Below are 24,212 nucleotides of genomic sequence, written 5' to 3'. Positions count from 1 at the left end.
TTCAATACATTTCTTATGTTCTAGGGCGACGGGTTAGGGCAGCCCTGGGTGGTGCCATGTAAGTGAGATGGTAATGCTGCCAGAGGAACTGAGGTGGTGTTCATTTGCTGCTCCTTTCACCCAGTGCTGACAGAGGTTGAAGGAGGTGTTTGCGGCTGCTGGCACAAGCTGCTGTGTTGGGTCCGTGAGCTGAGTTCTCTTAAAACTGAGATTTCTTTTTTCTCACATTCTCCCTCCCCTCTTTTTCTGTGAGTAGTTGGCTGTGAATAGGCCACCATCACAGCTGTGCTTCAATCCTATCCTCAGCAGCAGCAGCAGGAGTCCCCAGAACATGGTTTCCGGTTAGGAATCCTGGGCTGAATGTTTCCCATCTCTGCCTTGGCTAAGAACCAATGGAGCACGGGCAGGGATAAGCATGGGAATGCTCAGTTCCATACCAGAAGGTGCAACTATTCAGATAACTATCGGGGAACATTTTTAAAAATTATTTCTTGATTTGTTTACAGCATGTGGGCATTGTTGGCAAGATCAGCAATTATTGCCTGTCCCTAACAGCCCAAAACAAAATTTTTTATCAAAACAATCCACGATTTCCAGAATCTAGAGCCATATTGCAGCGTGGAATGATGAACATTCAGCAACACTACTCCCTGTTGTGACGACATTGTTTCTTTATGTCTTCTCGAGATGTAGGCAAGGCAAGTATTTATTGCCAACCTGTAGTTGACCTAAAGGCATTATGAGTGGAACGCATAGTGTGGGACTGCAATCTATGAGTGGGTCAAAGTAGATAAAGGTAGGAAGTTCCTTTCCTTTCCCTGGGAGAAATTAGTGAACAGCTGGGGTTTTACAACAAATGGTATGTTATCTTTTATTACAAAGTGTGTATGAGTAAAGTCTTATAACAATTATATAGGATCTTGATGAGGCCACACCTGGAGTACTATGTGCAGTTTTGGTCTCCTACCTAAGGAAGAACATACTTACCTTCGAGGGAGTGCAGCAGGTTCACTATACTGGTGACGGTGATGAGGGGATTGGCCTATGAGGAGAGATTGAGTAGACTAGGTTTATATTCCCTTGGAAGAATGAGAGGTGATCTCACTGAAACATATAAAATTCTTAAAGGGCTTGACAGGGTATATGCTAGGAGGATGTTTCCCCTAGCTGGGGGCGGGGGGGGGTTCTAGAACTAGGGGGTACAGTCTCAGAATAAGGTCTTGGCCATTTAGGACCAAGATGAGGGGATATTTCTTCACTTAAAGGGTTGTGAATCTTTGGAATTCCCTATCCCAGAGAGTTCTGGAGGCTCAGTCATTGAGTATATTCAAGACAAGAGAATGACAGATTTTTGGATATTAAGGGACATGGGGATAATGCAGGAAGGTGGAGTTGAGGCAAAAGATCATATTGAATGGCAGAGCAGGCTCGATGGGCCAAAGGGCCTGATTCTGGTCCTATTTCTTATAGACTTATGAATGTTGGAAATCTAAAGGCATAAACATGTTAGAAACCCTTAGCCAGTCAGGAAGAGAGATTAAAAAAAGGTTACGTGATATGTGTCGCGTCTATCAGCTTTGGCTTGAACTGAAAGATGTTACAGATGAGCAGCGTATAAGGAGGAATGGATCCAGGGAAGGGAAAGCTCATTCAACTTCAATAACAGCAGCCTGCATTAATATAGCACTGTTAACATAGTAAAACATCTCAAGGCTCTTCACTACTTGACGTTGTTGTGAATCCAACGCTCCATCACTCTACAGCAGCTTGCACCTGGATTATATTGGGATGTTCCTGCGTACTGTGACCTTACTGCTTGCTTCTGTCATTCCGTGTTTGGAAGATAAAGATTGAAAAGAGGCAGAGTGCAAAGTATTGATGGTCCCGCAAGAGTGTGCTCAATCATCAGTGACTTCCCCAGTCGATACTACCTACATTGGCATTGCCTCCCATTGATCAGGACAATAACACTGGTACAAAACTGATAGAGCTGGGGCTTAGTGCTGCTGTCCCTATAACAGGGATTGATTAGCCTCTTTATAGCAAGTGAACTGGAGGAGTCTCACACAGAGCCAGTGTCTCATTGCACTAACCGCTTGACAAATACAGAGCCATCATTTGTTAGCTGAACAAAGTGACAGGGATTTTAATTTAAGTGCTGATAAGTTATAATTGGGTTTGTTGCGTACAGTATTTAACCCATCAGTAGCTGGGAGGCTGGTAGTTGTGTCTCAGCTATTTGGCAGTTGGGGCACAGTCGAATCATTCAGACATAACAAGTCTGTCATTGTCATATCAGGTGCTGCTTTGGAAAGAGATCAGAGACAGAATTTATGGCAATTGCTTAGCCATGGTGCCTCAGTGGTAAATGATATAGAACTAAATCATGCACACGCACACACAAGGCACCAGGTTTGGTGCCTGTTCTTTGCTGAGTTAAGCCTATTTCAGCTGGGGTAGTGGGAGGGCTGAAAGAAAGGAAGAACTTGCATTTATATAGCGCCTTTCATGACAGGGAATTCAAAATTGCTTTACAGCCAATGAAGTATTTTTGAATTGTAGTCATATTACAGCCAATGAAGTACTTTTGAATTGTAGTCATAGAAACATAAAAAGATTTACAGCACAGAAATAGTCCATTCGGCCCATTGTGTCTGTGCTGGCCAAAAAAGTACAATCCAGTCTAATCGTATCTTCCAGCCCTTTGTCTGTAGCCCTGTAGGTTACAGCACTTCCAAGTGCATATCCAAGTATTTTTTAAATGTGATGATGGTTTCCACCTCTACCACCCTTTCAGGCAGTGAGTTCCAGACCCCCACCACCCTCTGGGTGAAAAAGAAAATACTCAACTCCCCTCTAATCCTTCTGCCGGTTATTTTAAATCCATGCCCCCTGGTTATTGATCTCTCTGCTAATGGAAATAGGTCCTTCTTATCCACTCTATCTCAGCCCCTCATAATTTTATACACGTAAAATTAAATCTCCCCACAGCCTCCTCTGTTCCAAAGAAAATAACCCCAGCTTATCCAATCTTTCCTTCTATCTAAAATTCTCCATTCTTGGCAACATCTTCATAAATGTCTTCTGTACCCTAGTCTAGACTCTACAGTAGATACTGCAGGAATCGCAGCAGCCAATCAGCAATGCGAACATGACCAGATAATCTGATTTTTAGTGGCACTGGTTGAGGGATAAATATAGGCCAGGAGACAAGGGAGAACTCCCCTGCTCTTCAAACAGCAGCAGTGAGATCCTTTACATGCACCTGAGAGTGCAGACTGGATTTAATGTCTGATGCAAAAGACCCTCTGTTTATTGTTTCATGTCAGTGATGGCATCTCCAGCAGTGCAGCACTCCCTCAGCAGTGCACTGGGAGTGTCAGCCCTAGATTTGTGCTTAGAAACATACTATCCACATCCAACCTGTCAAGACTTCTCAGAATCTTATATGTTTCAATCAAGTCGCCTCTTACTCTCATAAATTCCAGCAGATACAAGCCTAGCTTGTCCAACCTTTCCTCATAAGACAACCCACCCATTCCAGGTATTAGTCTAATCAACCTTCTCTGTACTGCCTCCAACGCATTTACATCCTTCCTTAAATAAGGAGACCAGTACTGTACACAGTATTCGAGATGTGGTCTCACCAATGCCCTGTATAACTGAAGCATAACCTCCCTACTTTTGTATTCAATTCCGCTCGTGATAAATGATAGAATGTTGTTAGCTTTCCTAATTACTTGCTGAACCTTTTGTGATTCATGCACTCTTCTTTGGCCTCCTTATCTCGAGAGACAATGGATACCTGTGACTGTAGCTGTGACTCTCACAGCCCAGCGGATCCATGCTGGGCTGCTTTGCAGGATGCACCTCAGGCCTTCGTGGCTCAACTGCCAGGAGGTCGCCACCATTCCATCTACAGACTCCAGCCACATCAGGGGGCCTGTCTGCCGTCCGGAAAACCCAGTAACCGTGAGAAGAGTGCTCTCAATTGGCACTTGCATTGGCTTAATTGTCTCCCCGCTACTGGCAGGCAGGCAGGTAGCCATCACCCACTTCCCCTCCCCAACCCCCCCCCCCCCCCCCCCCAAGAAGCCGCCACGCTGAATATAAAGGCCGGAGGCAGAAATATGCTGACCGGTAGCAAGAAAATGCTGGCACGCCCGTCTCTAAACCCACCTCTGCCTCAGGATGAAAATTTAGTCCTATTTGCTAGCACAAGTGACCATGACCAGAGGAGGAGGAGAAGAGAAAATTAGTGAGGCAAAGAACAAAAAAGTGACAAGACGAAACTTGAAATATGATGTCGTTCAAATGGGAAGAGTATAGTTAAATACTGTTACAGGTGATGTACATTATATCACAGGTACTGTGATCAGACAACCACATCGGACAACAGCATTAGTAGATGGATGGAATTTCGTCAATTTACCAGATGAGTAGATATAATTTCCTACAGCAGTAAAATCAGAACATCCTTTCTTTATGGGTCCTGACCAACAGAAAATATCAATCAAAACTCCTGTGGACTAGTGGAAATGAAATACACTGTTGTTCAGCAGTGAACTGGTTTATCACAGTAACTCTGTTCTGCCACTAGTGGCCCCTGACGAGTTTAAAAGCATCTCAGGTTGTGATTGATGTGACAGGAGAAAGGGGCAAGCTGTACACATTGTTCTCGGGTTTGAACAGTGGGGTGGGAGGGGTGGAATCTAAGGGAGAAACCACTGCAAACTAGTCAGTGCTAGCACCTGTGAATCAAGCCCATTGCCTTTCTTTTTAGAATCTTTTTAAATTCTTCTGTTCTGTCATGTGCCTGCATTTGGAAATCAGAGGCAATTGTGCTTCAAAAATGGACGTATTAATTATCCTAATACAAATTGTAGATGGAGTGTAGAATGGATGCTGTAGAGGCAGAGAAAAGCTGTGTGAGGCAGTAAATGGTATCATTGTACATATAAAGTAATCAAATGCTTGAAGGATTAACTAACACACAGGGAAACGATCTGCGATGCTGTTTTTTTTTAATAGTCACCGCTGTAAATTTCTCTAAGAAGCCATGCCAGAACTCAGTGAAAGGATGAGCTACAACCATGCAGCACATGAGCAGGGAAGAGAATTACATAGAATATACAGCACAGAAACGGGCCATTCAGCCCAAATAGTCCTTTATGCTCCACTCAAGCCTCCTCCCATCCTTCCTTCGAACCTTCCACATTGCTCTCTGCCTGGGATAATCGAAAATGGAATAGGGCCTGTTTTCTCTCCTGCATTCTCAGCCCTTCAGTAGACTTTATTTTCATTGTGATTTTATTGTGTCTCTAGATGCTCCAATGTACTTCATGTGCATTGAATGGCTTATGGAACACTGTCAGTGTGTACGGACAATGGGGAGCTGGATGTGGGAGACTGTTGGGGTATCTGTTGGGTTTGGTTGGTCCGGATTATCAGTTCAGGCCTCTATCCCTAGGCTGGTTACATAACCAGTATGTTGCAGTAAGCAGGAGCAGGAATTTTGTTTTTTTTTTGTTAACCCTTCTCTTCACCAAGGACATTGACTCCAATTGTCGTACACTCAGGGAATCTAACTGTAAAGGGAAGAATGGAAAAAGCTGTGTGAGGCAGTAAACAGTATCACTGAACAGCTAATTTAGCACAGCTGTGTGCTCAAGATTGGGATCTTCCTTAGCTGAACCATACTAGGCAGTGCATTTACAAATTAACCATATGGAAACACATCCACTTTTAACAGCCGTTATATGGAAGGGAAAGAAAACCAACATGGAAGGAATTCCCTTTGTGATCTTGCCTAGACACAGAATGTTCTTTCAAGGAAACCTGCACACTTGCCATTACAGCTGAACAGAGGTGAAGCGGGTAGGAAGTTATTGAACAGATGTTCACATCGATAAGCATCATCCGCTCTGATATGATGAGCCTCTATTAGCTTATCTCCGTGTTAATGCTATTGGGAGATCAGATCACTGTGTGACAGCACTGCAAATGTCTTGGTTTCTGATACTAAAAGAAATGAGCGTCTTCAATGCAGCTTACAGGCGATTCAAGTGATTGCCTTCAGTACTTGAAATGTGCTTTACTTCTTCGTGTCAGTTTATGTTGTTTTAAGCTGAAATCAATGTGGATTATCTCATGTGAATAAACAGTCTATATGTGTCCATTAAGTACTGTTTATTGGGTTGACAGTGTCCACCAGCAGTTTTGTAGAGATAGAGTACATCTATCTTGATTTTTGTATTGTTGTTTTTCAATTTCTTCTCCTCGTTTCCTCTCCTCTACTTCCCATTACCACCCATCTCTTTTTTTCTCACTTTGCATCCCTAACTCCTGTCCAGTCCGCATGGAAGAGCACAGACTATGAGGGCGATGAAAAATTAAAGACTTATATTTACATAGTGACTTTCACAGCCTCAGTACAGCTTTACAGCTGTAATTTTTGAAATGTAGTCACTGTGGTAATGTAGGAAACGCGGCAGCCATTTTCCGAATAGGAAGCTCCCACAAACAGCAATGTGGCGTTGTGTTCTGGTGATGCTGGATGAGGGATAAGCATTGACCAGGCCACCAGGGAGAAAACCCTGTTCTTCAAAATATTGTCACCGGATATTTCACGTGCAAATGAGAGGGCAGACAGGGCCTCAGTTTTAATGTCTCATCTGAAAGTCGACACCTAGGCCAGTACAGCACTCCCTCAATACTGCACTGGGATGTGCTCAGGTCTCATAATTAGAAAGTTATACGTTCATAAGAGTCAAGAGTGTGGCCTCTCCACATATTCCGCCTTGTGGGCTTTTCAGAAAAAAAATCAAACAAATAGCACTTGAGGGCAGGAACCTTGACTGATTTTTCCTCTTTCCCTCCCAGCTCCAAGTGTGCAAAAGACCAGTTGCAGCTCCTCAACAGTTGATTGGTCTCATTGTGACTTCCTGATTCTTTCACTGTGGACAAATGTTCTATTTAGAACAATCCCAGAGAATATCCCCTGATGACTCAGTTCAACAGCAGCTTCCCCAGTGTGGAGCTGAGCTATATCAGCCTTCAGTGTCACTGGGCTAGGGAGCAGAAATATCATTCAACAACAACCACCTACATGTTTATAGCAACTTTAAGGTAGTAAAACATCCCAAGGAGCTTTACAGGAGCAAATGATTCGATACCAGCCTAAAGAAATAGACATTAGGACAACTGACCAAAGGCTTGATCAAAGAGCTGGGATTTAAGGAGCGTCTTAAAGGAGGTGGAGAGATTTAGGGGAGGAAATTCCAGAGCTCAGGACTAAGATGACTGAAGACATGGTCGCCAATGGTGGTGCAAAGGAAGTTGAGAACACACAAGGGGATAAAATTGGTGGAATGCAGAGTTCTCAAGGTTGTAGGGATGGAGGAGGTTACAGGGAAAGATGAGGCCACAGAGGCATTTGAACACAAGGGTAAGACATCTAAATTTGAGGTGTTGGTGAACTGGGAGACAATGTGAGTTAGCATGCATAGGGGTGATGGGCGAATGGGACAAGGTACCTGCTCCTGATTATAGTCCAATGGCTCTTTCTAAACAATATATGCTGCGTGAAGCATGGACCAGGCTTGACGCAACCCCCAAAGTTCGTATCGTTGTTCTTTCACTGTCACTGGGTCAAAATCCTGGAACTCCCTTCCTATCAGCACTGTGGGTGTACCTACACCACATGGACTGCAGCGGTTCAAGAAGGCAGCTCACCACCACTTTCTCAAGGGCAATTAGGGATGGGCAATAAATGCTGGCCGAGCCAGTGACGCTCACGTTCCATGAAAGAATAGAAAAAAGCCTGCCAGCAAGTACTGTATGGGTTGAGACATGCAGAAGGGTCATTGGATCAGGTACTGAGGCCAGCTGATACTTATGACAGCACTCTCAAGGCAAGAATCACATCCTTCAGGAGAGAAAGTGAAGAACACGGGAGATGTTAAAAATGAATAGATTTTAAAGATGGTCCCAGGTGTACACATTATTCACAGTCTATGACGGCAGCAATATTCTTACGCCCAGTAGGGGAGATTGTTACTTTGAAATGAAATTGATTTTAAAACGGTTGCTATTTTCAGATCTGACACTTCACAGCGTTCCATTATATAGGGTACCTTTCTATAACGATTATTCCTTTAACATGCATATTGTTTGAAATGCAAGATCTTCACAGACCCATAAAAATTGACATTTAATGAAAGTCAATTCTTTCAATCAAATATAATTGTCAAAATAGATTGGTCTTCAATTAAATCTGTTCTATGCTAGAGTTAAAATCACGAAAATTATAGAGACTTGATAGGCAGTCTCTCTGTCTCTCTCACTCTTATTCCCTCTCTCTCTCTCATTACCTTTCTGACTCTGTCACTCCCTCCCTCTTTCTGTGCCTATTTTATGTTCTGTCTACCTTTCTCTGTCTCTCACTCACTCATTCTCCCCCTCTCACGCTCACTTTCTCACACTCGCTTTCTATCTGTCTCACTCACACTCACTCGCAAAATAAACTCTTGCATCTGGGGTATATCCATCATGTTTCATACATTGCACTTTAAGGTGTTAAGTGTATTTTTTTAAAGAAGGAAGTTCTTTCTTTTTTCTGACCTTTTGGGCAGAAACTGAGAATTTGCAAGCAGCCATACATCCACAGAAACTTTGTTCAGTAGTTAGCCTCTAATTGATCAAAGGGTGTTGTTACACCAATGCGTTTTGTTGAATGATAATTTTCTTTGGTCCAATGACTGGAGTTCTGAAGTTATATATTTTTTTAAAAGACAAGCTGCCAGCAAAGTCATCCTTTCAGTTTAAGTTGATCACCTAATTTGCAACACTGTATCCTACACTGCAATGCTTGTGAGGAGGGAGACAAAATAGAACCATAGAAAAATTATGGTACAGAACGAGGCCATTCAGCCCATCGTGTCTGCATTGGCCGAAAAAACTAGCCGCCCAATCTAATCCCACCTTCCAGCACGTGGCCCATAGACTTGCAGGTTACAGCACTTCAGGTGCAGGTCCAGGTACCTTTTTAATGAGTTGAGGGTTTCTGCCTCTACCTCCAATGCTGGCAGTGAATTCTGGACACCCACCACCCTCTGGGTGAAAATGTTTTTCCTCATGTCCCCTCTAATCCTTCTACTAATCACCTTAAATCTGTATCCCCCTGGTAATTGACCTCTCTGATAGGGGAAACAGGTCCTTCCCGTCTACTCTATCTAGGCCCCTCATAATTTTGTACACCTCAATTAAGTCACCCTTCAGCCTCCTCTATTCTAAGGAAAACAACCCTCGCTGATTCGATCTTTCCTCATAGCTGCAACTTTCAGGCCTTGGCAACATTCTTGTAAATCTTCTCTGCACTCTCTCCAGAGCAATTATGTCCTTCCTGTAATGTGGTGACCAGAACTGTACGCAATACTCCAGCTGTGGCCTAACCAGCATTTTATACAGTTCCAGTGTTACATCCCTGCTTTTGTATTTTACGTCTGTGAAGTCCCAAGGAAGAACCAAGACCCAGGAAATTTAAAGGAACTACCTGTTCTTTCAGCAAGCAGAGAAATGCTGCTAACTGCTATGTTTGAATCACTGTGTGACTGTCACGTGACAGGTCCCTCCCCATCTGTGGTTTTAAGCTGGTGTTTTTTCTGCAGCAGAGGAGAAGCAACTGGGCTCTGACATGAGCAGACCTTAAGTGGGGGTTCCTCTCTCTCTCTCTCTCTCTCTCTCTGTCCCTCTTTCTCTCCCTCCATTCCAGCTTGAAAGCTTTCAAATACTGCCTGTTGTGTGGCCACCTTTGCATACTCCGGCTACAATCAAAAACACCATTGGAGGAAATCATCTGCATTGCTGTCTCCAAGAGACTCACCGAACCGGTCATCTACCTCTTCAAACTAAAAGCCTCAGGACCACTGAATTCAGTTGGAAGCCAGCCGAATCACCAAACCCCACAGACTGTATACTTTTTTTTATGAACTCTAACTCAACCAATTTAACTTTCCCCACTCTGTAACCTATTTGTGTGTGTGTAAATCTCCAGAGTGTGTGTGTGAGTGTAAATTGGTGTGTTTATTATTAGTTTAGTTTAGGTACAATAAAGTCTTTGTTAACTCAAGAAAACCTGTCCGATTGGTTCTTGTTATGATCACAGCAAGTAAATAATCAAACATCTACTGAATTGTACATCCACTTTAAGAAAGAATTAAACCTGTTGTGGTCACTTGACCTTAACAGTGTGCCTAGTTAAACTATTTGCAGTCGTCCTAAACGGACAGGCCAGCTTTTAGCAACTAACCAGCTCAATTGTGCCCCATACCCCAGATAATATCATAGAATCATAGAATAGTGCAGCACAGAAGGAGGTCATTTGGCCCATCAAGTCTGCACTGGTTCTTTCAAAGAGCAATCCTGTTAAACCCACTTCCCAGTCTTACCCCAAATCCCTGTAATTTTTTTCTCCTTCAAGTACTTATCCAATTCCCTTTTGAAGTTTGCTATTGAATCTGTAGTACAGGGGAGATGCTGCTATAGTGGTAATATCACCAGACTAGTAATGCAGGGGCCCAGGCTACTGCCCTGAGGACATGGGTTCAAATCCCATCACAGGAGCTGGTGGAATTTAAATTCAGTTAATAAATTTAATTAATAATCTGGAATTGAAAGCTAGTCTCAGTAATAGTGCCATGAAATTATCATCAATTGTCGTAAAAACCCATCTAGCTTACTTTAGGGAAGGAGATCTGCTGTCCTTACCTGGTCTGGCCTGCATGTGACTCTGGACCCACAGAAATGTGGTTGACTCTTAGATGCTCTCTGAAATGCCGTAGCAAGACACTCAGCTGTCAAGGGCAATTAGGGATGGGCAACAAATGCTGGACTTTCCCATGACGCCCACAAAGCATGAAAGAGTAAAAAAAAATCCTATCAGGCAGTGCATTCCAAATCCTAACTACTCGTTGTATAAAAATGTTTTTCCTCATGTCACCTCTTGTTCTTTTGCTAATCACCTTAAATCCACATCCTCTGGTTAATGAACCCTTCAACAATTGGAAACAATCTTTTAAATAAAATGATAAGTATGAAAGTTGCGAAGGGGAACAGTGGCACTGAGAGCTGTGTTGATCTCAGCCAATTGGAAGGGCGAGACCTCTCTAGTTATTTGCCAACGATAGGCTGTAGTTGAAAGCTGACAGGATTCATTTCTTCACGGAAGAGCTTTTAGTAAAAAAAACCACGAGCCTTGTGGGACAGTTTTTCTTTCCATCTCAATCTGCAATTGTTTATGAAGTACATCTGGAACTCTTCAAATCAATTTAAACAGCCCAGTGGTGTTGATTGTCATTGTTCTCTATTTAATAGGTATAAAAAAACACTCCTATGTTGTGACAGAGGTGGGATTTCTGGATGAGACTGTATGTAGGTTAGTTGGTCTGGGGCATGAATATTCAAAGCTCCATTTCATCATCTGACAACGATATTAAAGGCTCGTGATTTACTTTCAGCTGGGATCCGCATGTCAGGATTATTAATTCAAAGCCTAGAATTGAGGCTGGTATGTCCTCTTAGGTGGATGTAAAAACTCCCACAGCACTAGGCACAATCTGAACAAGAATAGGGGAGCTTTCCCCGGAGTCCAGGGTCAACATTTATCCCTCAATCTGGTCATTTATCGCATTGGTGTCTGTGGGAGCTTGCTGTGTGCAAGTTAGCTGTCACAGTGACAGTGACTGCACTTCAGAAAGTACTTCAATAGCTGTACAGCACATTCAGATGTTGTGAAAGGCGTGATGCAAGTCTTTCCCTTCCTTCTTTCCTTTTCTCCTTTCCAATTTTTACTTCTTTCTTTTCAAATGATATTCTCTGAGAATATATTTAAATGGCTTTACTAATCAGTAGATGCCATCATAATCTTTTTGACAGACAGAGGGAAAAAGTGCAGCCCAATAGGTGAATCCACGGTTTCGTACTAAACCACTTAAGAGCAAAAGGACCTGGACTAGATCCCCATTCTTTTTTATTCAGTCATGAGATGTGCACTTTGCTGGCAAGGCCAGCATTTATTGTCCATCATTAAGTACCCTTCACTAAGTGCCTTGCTGGGCCATTTCAGAGGGCAGTTAAGAGTCAACCACATTGCATAGATAGGGTAGATAGCCAGAGTCTGTTTCCCATGGTAGGGGTGACTAAAACTAGAGGGCATAGATTTAAGGTGAGAGGGAGGAGGTTTAAAGCTGATCAAAGGGGTAAATTTTTCACACAAAGAATAGTGGGTATCTGGAATGAGCTGCCTGAGGAGGTGGTGGAGGCAGGAACAGTAGCGACATTTAAGAGACATCTGGACAGGTACTTGAATAAGCAAGGCATAGAGGGATATGGAATTAATGCAGGCAGGTGGGATTAGCGTAGATAGGCATTATGGTCTGCATGGACGCGGTGGGCCGAAGGGCCTGTTTCTATGCTGTACGACTCTATGACTTTATGACTATGACTCTATGCTGTTGGCTAGGAGTAACATATAGGCTAGACCAGGTAAGGACAGCAGATTTCCTTCCCTGAAGGACAATAGTGAACCAGATTTTTTTTTTGACAGTCTGAGAGTTAAATGGTCATCATTACCGATACTAGTTTTTTTTTATGTTCCAGATTTATTTATTAACTGAATTTAAATCCCCAGCTGCTGCATAGCCACGATGCGGCTGACTCCTTGTGTGTTGAGTAATACAGTTTACCTCAGTACCATCAGGCCAACAAGGCAGGAAATCAGTGAGGTTTTCCACTCCTGAAGGCCATGTGATGACTCCTTACTGGAAAAAAATAGCCTATGTTGTCGAATAGCCTGCTGATGCTCACCTGAAGTATTGTCACTTGGGCATTGTACTGGAGTGCAGTAATGTAGTCAGGGGCATGTGGAACTGAACTTTAGTGAGTGCTAGTGCTTCAGGAGACATTGGGAGAAAACTGGCATCAGATAAATAATGCCAGACATTACTGAATGTTTTTAATATTGAAGCTCACCTTGCCGTGTTAGCTTTTCATGCATTTTCAAGGCAAACCAGCTACTTTTAGATTGATGTAAAAAATGGTGCAAACGTTTTTCATTATATTTTGGTAAATGGAACATTCACTGAAGCTGATGGGATTTTGCAACTCCATTTTGCAGCTAATAGAATTAATGGCTAGGAAGGTATCTCGGGTATTTGTTTGGTTTGTAACAACAATGAGACGTTCCTCTGCTGAATAATGAAGTGAGATCTTGAGATTAATGCACAGTGCATGATAAGCTTGGTGACTGGACTGATTGTTTTAACTAACTGGTGAAAATTTTTAATCGGTTTTAAAGACTGCACATGCTGATGGGGACTCACTGGTTATCTGTGTGTAGGACATTACGTTCTGTGTGCATGATATCACGATCTGTGTGCAAGACTTCACAATCCATGTGCACAGCGTCACGATCTGTGTGCACAGCGTCATGATCCGTGTGCATGACATCACTATCCGTGTGCATGGCGTCAATGATCTGTGTGCACGGTGTCACGATCTGTGTGCATGGCGTCACGATCTGTGTGCACGGTGTCACAATCTGTGAGTATGACGTCACGATCTGTCTGCACGGTGTCACAATCCGTGTGTACGGCGTCATGATCTGTGTGCATGATATCACGATCTGTGTGCACGGTGTCACAATCCCTGTGCATGACGTCACAATCCCTGTGCATGACATCACAGTGATAGAATGGGTTTATTACCCAACCCACCCAATGGGAAATTGAGGCGATCAGATTGGCTAGTTGTTTTACACGTTACCTGATTTGCTTCCCGCTGGCTTCATGGTGTCAGTTTCTCACCAGGAGGGTCAGATTAAAATCAGTCTTCAAGCAAGAAAATTGGAAAGGATGGTGAACAATGATGCAGATATGCAAGTTAAATGGAATCTTTAGAACAAAATGACTGGTGGTAAAAGTGAAATATGAGCAACTTGGCCCTCAACTCTAATATAGCCCCTGTATACAATAAAACTTCTGGTGAAAACATCAAATCAAGTTCCTGGATGCCTGTGTGTCTGACTGCACACGCTCCCAATCCTTTTTGCAATGATTTACGTATCAGTTCCTGGTTAATCTCATAAATTCCCAACTCACTACTCATTCATCTTCACACATTGCAGCTGATTCACAAATGGAGTCGTCGCCTATCAGTGCCAGGAAGCAGAATCAGGTCTCAAACAACTTTGGAAGTTTCTTTTCCCCGCCTCCCTTCATTTTGTTGAAATTGATTAGAAATTTCTTAAGCGCTGCTGCGGAAATTGCAAGTGTTAAATCCCTTTAGTTCCAGCGATTTAACAATGGGCCATTTTGAATTTACTGTATTGCTATATTGATGTATAGCTGCCTGTTTTGATGTGTCAGCTGGCAACTGTCCACTAGTTGGAGTCATGCCTAATACAAAGGAAGATGGTTGTGGCTGTTGGAGGTCAATCATCTCAGCTCCAGGACATCACTGTAAGAGTTCCGCAAGTTAATGTCCTAGGCCCAACCGGCTTCTGCTGCTTCATCAATGACTTCCTTCAATTATAAGGTCAGAAGTGGGGATGTTCGCCAATAATTGCACAATGTTCAGCACCATTCGCAACTCCTCAGATGCCAAAGCAGCCCATGTCCATATGCAGCAAGACCTGGACAAGATCCAGGTTTGGGCTGATAAGTGGCAAGTAGCATTCGCGCCACACAATGACCATCTCAAACAAGGGAAAATCTCACTTTAATGTTCAATGGCTTTATCATCACTGAATCCCCCACTGTCAATATTCAGGGGGGTCACCAGTGACCAGAAACTGAAGTGGACTAGCCACATAAATGCTGTGGCTGCAAGAGCAGGTAGAGGCTGGGAATTCTGTGGCGAGTAACTCACCTCTTGACTCCCCAATGCCTGTCCACCATCTACAAGGCACAACTCAGGAGTGTGATGGAATACTCTCCACTTGCCTGGATGGGTGCAGCTCCAACAACATTCAAGAGGCTCAACACCATCCAGGACAATCCATCTACAAGATGCACTGCAGCAACTCACCAAGGTCCCGCGACCTCTACCACCTAGAAGGACAAGGGCAGCAAATGCATGGGAACACCACCACCTGCAAGTTCCCCTCCAAGTCACACACCATCCTGACTTGGAACTATATCGCCATTCCTTCACTGTCGCTGTGTCAAAATCCTGGAATTACCAGGAAGGTCCCACAACTAGCAATGTGATGATGATTAGATAATCTGATATTGGTTTAAAGATAATTGTTAGGACACTGGGGAGAACTCTTCTTTGAATGTCATGGGATTTTTTGCAGCCACCTGCGATGACAGATTCTGTTTAATGTCTCATCTGCAACATGGCACCTCTGACAGTGCAGCACTCCCTCAGCGTACTCCCTCTGCATGACATTATTTCTTTGTTGCTGTACATTTCCACAGGTGTAGGTTTGCCTTCAGTACCTTGCCAAGTAGCCATTTTCAAGGGTGGACCCAGAGGGAGCGTGTTGGTAGAATAGTCAACTGCAGAGGCATCACACCAGGTCTTACAGTCATAGAGTCGTACAGCGTAGAAACAGGCCCTCCGGACCACCGCGTCCATGCCGACCATAATGCCTATCTATACTAATCCCTTGATCCTGCTACGCAGCTGATGCGCTGTGTCAGCCGCTAATCTTTGCAGAGCGATCGAGATGGATTCACCCTCCACTTTTGCCCATCAAAAGGTGCTGAAGCCAATTATACTCCCAACTGCTACACAAATTGAGATTGACTAAATAAACACATCGCCAAATGAGGCAAGAACAGAAATGTTGGAAGCGCACAGTTGGCCAGCCAGCACCTGCGGAGAGAACAGACAAGTTTACTTTTACAGGTTCAAACGCTCGGTCAGATCTTGCTTGTTCTCACTGATCGGCTTTTCCATTATGATCTGTATTTATTGCATACTTCCAGCACCTGTAGTCTTCTGCTATCTATGTTAATTGGACTGTCAATGCGGTCACACTGCCTGCTGACCTGCCGAGCAGATCAAACAGGCTGTTTTGTTTCAACCGCTGTCTCCCTCGTGTTCCTCTAATCAAGATAAACCTTTTTTTGTGCAGTGAGTGGTTAGGATCTGGAATGCACTGCCTGAAATGGTGATGGAGGCAGATTCAATCGTGGCTTTCAAAAGGGAAATGGATAAGCAGCTGAAGGGAAACAAGTTTTCAGGGATATGAGAAAAGGGCAGGGGCGTGGGACTAACTAGACTGCGCTTGTAGAGAGCTGGCATATGCTTGATGGGCCCAATGGCCTCTTCTGTGCTGTAATCATTCCATGATTCTATCAATGGGTTGATGGTCAGCAAACTATGCTGATCTGGAATGTTACTTTGCAGAAGATTGAATGACAGAAACTTCACCCTCCAATTCATGACCCATAAAAGGTCGGTTGTTCGAATATCTTGCCAGTCTGTTAGATTTTGATGGGATGGCTGATTTGTATTGTACAGAACTGTTTCAATTAGAAACAGAAATGTTTTAGATTTGGCTCCTCTGTACTTTGGATGACAACAGAGAGACTCCGGCAATTGGATTTAGAAGGAAGACATATTTGCATTTATATCGCAACTTAAATGACTGTAGGATATCCCAAAGTGCTTCACAGTCAATGAAATCCTTTTGAAATGTAGTCACTGCTCTAATTAGGAAACATGGCAGCCAATTTGTGCAAAGCAAGATCACACAGACAGTAACATGGTAATAACCTGCTAATCTATTTAAATTATGTTGGTCAGGAGGTAAATACTTCCTGGAATGCTTGGGGAGAACTACTCTTCAAAATAATGCTATCGTGCTTTTTATGTTCACCTGAAAGGGCAGATGGGCCCTTGGTTTTCATGTCTCAACCAAAAGCCCATACCTCCAATAGTGCAGCACTCCCTCAGTACTGCAGTACAGTGCCAGCCTAGATTTTGTGCCCAAAGTCACAACCTGCAATCTTCTGATACAGAGGCAAGAGTGCTATCAACTGAAACATGGCTGACACATAGTTAATGAGAGGTGTTCACTGTCGGGGTGAGCGGGGGTTCAAACTTTGGTTTGTTGAAGTATTTGGAGCTGCTGCTTGTACTGCGGGTGGAGGTGTCAGTGGCGGGGAGGGGGGGGGAGTGCATCCAGTGGTAGCCTTAGCGTCAGAGGCAACCCGAAAAGGGTTATGCAATTGCCTCCATTGTCAGATTGGCAATAATAGCAGAATGGTGCCTGCTGCGGGAGAGAAACAAGACTTCAAAGCTTGTAACTGATTTAACATTTAATCTGCCTGACCTGCCATGTATTTACAGCATTTTCTGTTTTTTTTGTGAACATTTTATCCTTCTAATTGCCCACTTTATGGGCTAGGAGTTGTGTGCAATTAATGAAATTACAGATACCTTCTTGATATGTGACCTTGGGCTTGAACCTGTCCAATAAGCCTTGAAATGAAGAGGAAGGTGATAGCGATTCAGAATTAGCTGTCTTTAAGTGCCACTTCTGGTAATGAGTGCTGCAGATAACAAAGTTGGTTCTTGTCATCTCACTGTGCAAACATGTTATTGTGACATTGGCACTAAATGTCCACAGTTGACAGTACCTGGGTCAGTGTGAGCCCTGTCCAGCACTGCTGTGTGTTCGCGCTACATGGAGAACTTACAGGGTTCGGTATTCGACTTGGAGCAAGAGTTATGAAAATACTCGTTGCTGTAAGTTGGGGGTGGTCAACCTTTCAAGAGCCAACAATAGAAACTTTGTTGTGAAAAATCTGTTTTCAGATCCCTCCGTGGCCTCGCCCCTCCCAATCTCTGCTATGTCCTCCGGCCTTACAACCCTGTGAGATCTCTGTGTTCATCCAAATCTGGTTTCTTGTGCATCCGTGGTTTATATCGTTCTACCATTGGTGGCCATGCCTTCTGCTGTTGAAGCTCTAAGCTCTGGAATTCCCCTCCTAAGCTGCTCTAAGCCTCTTTCCTCCTTTTAAAACACTACTTAAAACCTGCAGCTGACCAACTTTTGATCACATAGAAACATAGAAAGATTTATGACACAGGAGGAGGCCATTCAACCCATTGTGTCCATGGCAACCAAATAAGAGAGATCCAGTCTAATCCCAATTACCAGCTCTTGGTCCGTCGCCCTTTAAGTTTCAGCTTGTCAAGTGCATTTCCAAGTGTTTTTTTCAAATGCGATAATGGTTTCTGCCTCTACCACCCTTCCAGGCAGTGAGTTCCAGGTCCCCACCACCCTCTGGGTGAAAAAATACTTAACTCCCCTCTGATCCTTCTGCCAATTACTTTAAATTTATACTCCCTGGTTATTGACCTCTCTGCTAAGTAAAATAGGTACTTACTATCCACTCTATCTAGGCCCCTTATTATTTTATACATCTCAATTATATTTCCCCTCAGGATCCTCTGCTCCTAAGAAAACAAACCCAGCCAGTTCAATCTTTCCTCACCACTAAAATTTTCTCTTTCTGATAACATCTTCATAAATCTCCTCTATACCATGTCTAGTGTGATCACATCCTCCCCGTAATAGGCTGACGAGAACTGTGCCTCACCTGTCTTCAGATCTCTTTTAATGGCTTGGTGTCAAATTTTGTTCCGTAACACTTCTGGAAAGTGCCTTGGGACATATTAATATGTGAAAGGTGCTGTAGAAATGCGAGTTGTTGTTGAAGCTGAGCCACAGCTGTCTGGTCGGCTTGGAACGGATTGTGCTGCAGAGTGGCTGTGGCGATGGTGTAAGATTGTCCTCTGCGGAACACCATCAAGATAAAGGAGCCTTAACTTTCCCAGCCCATGCCCTGGTTCCCCAAGTCTGAGAGGCTGGATCTGAGGTTGTATTCCACAAACTGCACCAGTAGGATCACAGGTGGAAGCAGGGCTACAGCGTTTTAGCTGTGACTCTTTAACTCATATTATCTGTGAGTAGAACCTCACGGGGATCTCGCAATCATGGAATTACCCTGCACGACATGATGTGATTGCCAAGATACCCTGAAGGGGAAGCTGGAATAAGACATGAGGGAGAAAGGCATGAAAGGATATGCTGATAGGGTGGGTCGAAGAGGTGTGGGAAGAAGCAATTGTGAAGCGGACCTGCCTGTATGAACCTGTTGGGCCGAATACTCTATTTCTGTGCTGTGCATTCTATGTAATTTTTTTTAACCCTGTCTTCTCTTTTTTTCTTCTTCTTTGGCCTCCTTGTCTCGAGAGACAATGGGTAAGCACCCACAGGTGGTCAGTGGTTTGTGGAGCAGCGCCGAGAGTGGCTATAAAGGCCAATTCTAGAGTGACAGACTCTTCCACAGGCACTACAGATAAAATTGGTTGTCGGGGCTGTTACACAGTTGGCTCTCCCCTTGCACTTCTGTCTTTTTTCATGCCAACTGCTAAGTCTCTTCAACCCGCCACTCTTTAGCTCCGCCTTTATGGCTGTCCGCCAGCTCTGGCGATCACTGGCAACTGACTCCCACGACTTGTGGTCAATGTCACAGGACTTCATGTCACGTTTGCAGACGTCTTTAAAGCGGAGACATTGACGGCCGGTGGGTCTGATACCAGTGGCGAGCTCGCTGTACAATGTGTCTTTGGGGATCCTGCCATCTTCCATGCGGCTCACATGGCCAAGCCATCTCAAGCGCCACTGGCTCAGTAGGGTGTATATGCTGGGGATGTTGGCTGCCTCGAGGACTTCTGCGTTGGAGGTACGGTCATGCCACCTGATGCCAAGGATTCTCCGGAGGTAGCGAAGATGGAATGAGTTGAGACGTCACTCTTGGCTGACATACGTTGTCCAGGCCTAGCTGCCGTAGAGCAAGACACTGAGGACACAGGCTTGAAACACTCGGACTTTTGTGTTCCATGTCAGTGCGCCATTTGCCCACACTCTCTTGGCCAGTCTGGACATAGCAGCGGATGCCTTTCCCATGCGCTTGTTGATTTCTGCATCGAGAGACAGGTTACTGGTGATAGTTGAGCCTAGATAGGTCTTGAACCACTTCCAGAGCGTGGTCACCGATATTGATTGATGGAGCATTTCCGACGTCCTGTCCCATGATGTTCATTTTCTTGAGGCTGATGATTAGGCCAACTTCGTTGCAGGCAGCCGCAATCCTGTCGATGAGTCTCTGCACAGACTCTTCTGTGTGAGATGTTAATGCAGCATCGTCAGCAAAGAGGAGTTCCCTGATGAGGACTTTCCGTACTTTGGTCTTCGCTCTAAGACGGGCAAGGTTGAACAACCTGCCACCTGATCTTATGTGGAGGAAAATTTCTTCTTCTGAAGACTTGAAGTCAAGTTTAAGTTCATTCAAGTCTTCAGAAGAAGGAATTTTGACCCAGTCTACAGAATGTGTACAAGTTACAGTGCAAATTGTTACACACACAAGCAGCAACTGCAATTTGATTTGTTATTTCTCTTTAGAAACAGCCCAGAATTGAAAGCAATGTAATCTGGCCAAAAGCACTTCCAAGTTCACCCGGTTTCCAATGAAAGCGACAATAACATGACAAAACACTGAAAAGATGTTGACACCTATATGTATATATACAAAAGACTCCTTTGTATTAGTATCTGGTTTATGATAGCTTTGATGTACTGTTCCTTACTTTTGCACTAGCAAAGGACCTACATATAAAACCTCTCTCCCCAACTCCCCAGAAGGGGTTACAATCTCTGTATACAGTCCCTATAACTGTATGAATGTCCCTACGTATAACAAGTGTTGGCCCTAAGCTGACTTCTTCGTGTGTTGCTGCTGTTATGTTAAGGTGAAAAAATGTGCTTCAGTTAAATACATGTTAGTACTGTGCCCAATGCTTGGGTGCTGACTTCTAACTCATCTTAAATTGCTTCCATCAACAATGACAGACCTGTAACCATGCACACTTCATTCTCCAGTTACATTATAATGTTCTGCACATGTAGAAGCCAAGCTTCGAGGGACACAATCAGTAACTATACAGCTGGATCCTTATCACACGTCACTGCTCCCAGAGGATGCTTGAAGGAAACTTGCGTTGCAGAACGGTTAGGGAGCAAACGACTGGGAATTTGACCTGGCATGATAAGTTGATAGACTCACTATTGAGCCTTATTGAAATTCAAGGGGCAAGATTGTGCCCAATATACAACAACAGCTTATATTTAGCACCTTTAATTTAATAAAATGTCCCAAGACACTTCACAGGAGCATTATGAAACAAAATAAGACACCAGGCTACATAAAGAGATATATGAACATACGAATTCAGAGCAGGAGTAGGCCCTTCGAGCCTGCTCCGTCATTCAATATGTTCATGGCTGAACTGATTACTCCACATTTCCATCTACCCCCGATAACCTTTCACCCCCTTGCATATCAAGAATCTATCTACCTCTGCCTTAAAAATATTCAAGGACTCAGCTTCCACCGCCTTTTGAGGATGAGAATTCCAAAGACTCACGACCCTCTGAGAGAAAAAATTTCTCTTCATCTCTGTCTTAAATGGGTGACCCTTATTTTCAAACAGTCACCCCTAGTTCTGGATTCTCCCACAAGGGGAAACATCCTTTCCACATCCACCCTGTCAAGACCCCTCAGGATCTTATAAGTTTCAATCAAGTTGCCTCTTACTCTTCTAAATTCCAGCTGATACAAGCCTAGCCTGTCCAATCTTTCCTCATAAGACTGCCCGCCCATTCCAGGAATTAGTCTAGTAAACCTTCTCTGTACTGCCTCCAACGCATTTACATCCTTTCTCAAATAAGGAGACCAATACTGTACACAATACTCCAGATGTGGTCTCAACAATGCCCTGTATAACTGAAGCATAACCTCCCTACTTTTGTATTCAATTCCCCTTGCGATAAACGATAACATTCTATTAGCTTTCCTAATTACGTGCTGTACCTGCATACTAACCTTTTGAGATTCATGCACTAGGACACCCAGATCCCTCTGTATCTCAGAGCTCTGCAATCTCTCACCATTTAGATAATATGCTTCTTTTTTATTCTTCCTTCCAAAGTGGACAATTTCACACTTTCCAACATTATACTCAATTTGCCAGATCTTTGCCCACTCACTTAACCTATCTATATCCCTTTGTAGCCCCCTCTTCACAAGTTACTTTCCTACCTATCTTTGTGTCATCAGCAAATTTAGCAACCACACCTTCAGTCCCTTCATCCAAGTCATTTATATAAATTTCAAAAAGTTGAGGCCCCAGCACAGATCTCTGTGGCACACCACTTGTTACATCTTGTCAACCAGAAAATGACCCATTTACGCCTACTCTCAGTTTACTGTTAGCTAGTCAATCTTCTATAGTTACCCACTATACCATCAGCTTTTATTTTCTACAATAACCTTTGATGTGGCACCTTATCAAATGCCTTCTGGAAATCTAAGTACAGTACATCTTCATCCACAGCACATGTAACTCCCTCAAAGAACTCCAATAAATTGGTTAAACATGATTTCCCTTTCACAAAACCATGTTGACTCTGCCGGATGACCTTGAATTTTTCTAAATGCCCTGCTATGCCATCTTTAATAATAGCTTCTAAAATTTTCCCTAAGACAGATGTTAAGCTAACTGGCCTGCAGTTCCTGCTTTCTGTCTCCCTCCCTTTTGAATTGGCTATTTTCCAATCTAATGGAACCTTCCCCAAATCTAGGGAATTTTGGAAAATTTAAACTAACACATCAACTATCTCACTAGCCACTTCTTTAACACCCTAAGATGAAGTCCATCAGGACCTGGGGACTTGTCAGCCCGCAGCTCCAACAATTTGTTCAGTACCACTTCCCTGGTGATTGTAATCTGTCAGATGACCAAAAGCTTGGTCAACGGGATAGGTTTTAAGGAGTGTGGGAACTGAGGAAAGAGGTGGAGAGGTTTAGGGAGGGAATTCCAGAGCTTGGGGCGCAGGCAGCTGAAGTTGCCGCCTCCAATGGTGGAGCGATTAATATCAGGGATGCTCAAGAGGCCATCAGTGGATCATCCATTGAATGCTGTAGGGCATGAGGTGCCATGGTCTCTTACTATAACTACTGCTATTTGAAGCAATATTGTTGCTGTGAAATTTCATCACACCCCCATTAAGTCTGATACCACAGGGCCAAAAGGACGACTATACTTGCCTGCTATTGGTACTGTAGTTGACACTGGACATGTGGTCGGTGCAGCTGCTATAGTCAATGCAGTAAGAACATTGGAATTTTTTTGTCTCATTCCTTTTTCAGAGACCAATGCCCTACCTTATCACCATAGACTTAGAAATGACTGTTGGCCGATGATAATTCATACCTGGCATTCCGCAGTTTGCTATTTTAATGCCAGGGTTAACCCATTTATTTTAGATGGATTCCAGTAACATAGTAAATGGTTAAATGTTTGTCCACTGCGATTGCCAACGGTAATTTTGAAGTTCTTATCCCACAATCCCTTTAACCCACTTGTGGTGTCTCAGTTCACTGCTACGTTATCCACAGGTCTACCACATCTTTCAGATGAGATGTTAAACTGAGGTTCCCTCTGCTCTCTCAGGTGGCCTGTAAAAGATTCCAAGGACGTCATCTTGAGGAGGAGGGGGGACTTTTCCCTGGTATTCATTACTCTACCAACATCACTGAAACATATTATCTGGTCATTTATCACATTGCTGCTTGTGGGGGCTTGATGTTGTTACGGTCAAGTGAGGAGGGGTCAAAGGGCTTCCCTCTTTTCCCTCTCCTTGTTTGACCACAACAGGTTTAATTCTTTCTTTAAGTGGATGTACTGGCCAATTCTGTAGGTGTTTGGTTCTTGCTATAATCAAAGCAAGTAAGTAATCAATCAGACAGGTTTTCTTGAGTTAACAAAGAACGAGGGTTAACGTTATAGTATCTAAACTGAACAAATGAAAATAATAAACTATGCGCCAACTTTCACTCACACACTGGCACACTAGGGGTTTACACCCACACAAACAGGTTACAGAGTGGGGAAAGGCGGATTGGTTGAGCTAGAATCCATAGACAAAAGGGAGTATACAGTCTGTGGGGTTTGGTAATTTGGCTGGCTTCCAGCTGAATTTGGTGGCCCTGAGGCTTTTAGTTTGAAGAGGTAGATGACTGGTTCGGTGGGTCTCTTGGAGACTGCGATGTGGATGATTTCCTTCAACG

At 43.6% G+C, this 24,212-nt stretch overlaps 1 protein-coding gene across 3 annotated transcripts in view; it reads left to right on the top strand.

The window, feature by feature from the left end:
- Window positions 1-24,212, top strand: part of LOC137376081 (protocadherin-1-like) — a 382,929-nt gene that overhangs the window by 344,859 nt on the left and 13,858 nt on the right. The gene's annotated exons all lie outside the window — the stretch shown is intronic.

This window comes from Heterodontus francisci, chromosome 12, assembly GCF_036365525.1.
Source record: "Heterodontus francisci isolate sHetFra1 chromosome 12, sHetFra1.hap1, whole genome shotgun sequence".
Taxonomy (NCBI): Eukaryota; Metazoa; Chordata; class Chondrichthyes; order Heterodontiformes; family Heterodontidae; genus Heterodontus; species Heterodontus francisci.
The sequence above is the reverse complement of the archived record's forward strand: the minus strand, read 5'-3'. Positions and strand labels throughout refer to the sequence as shown.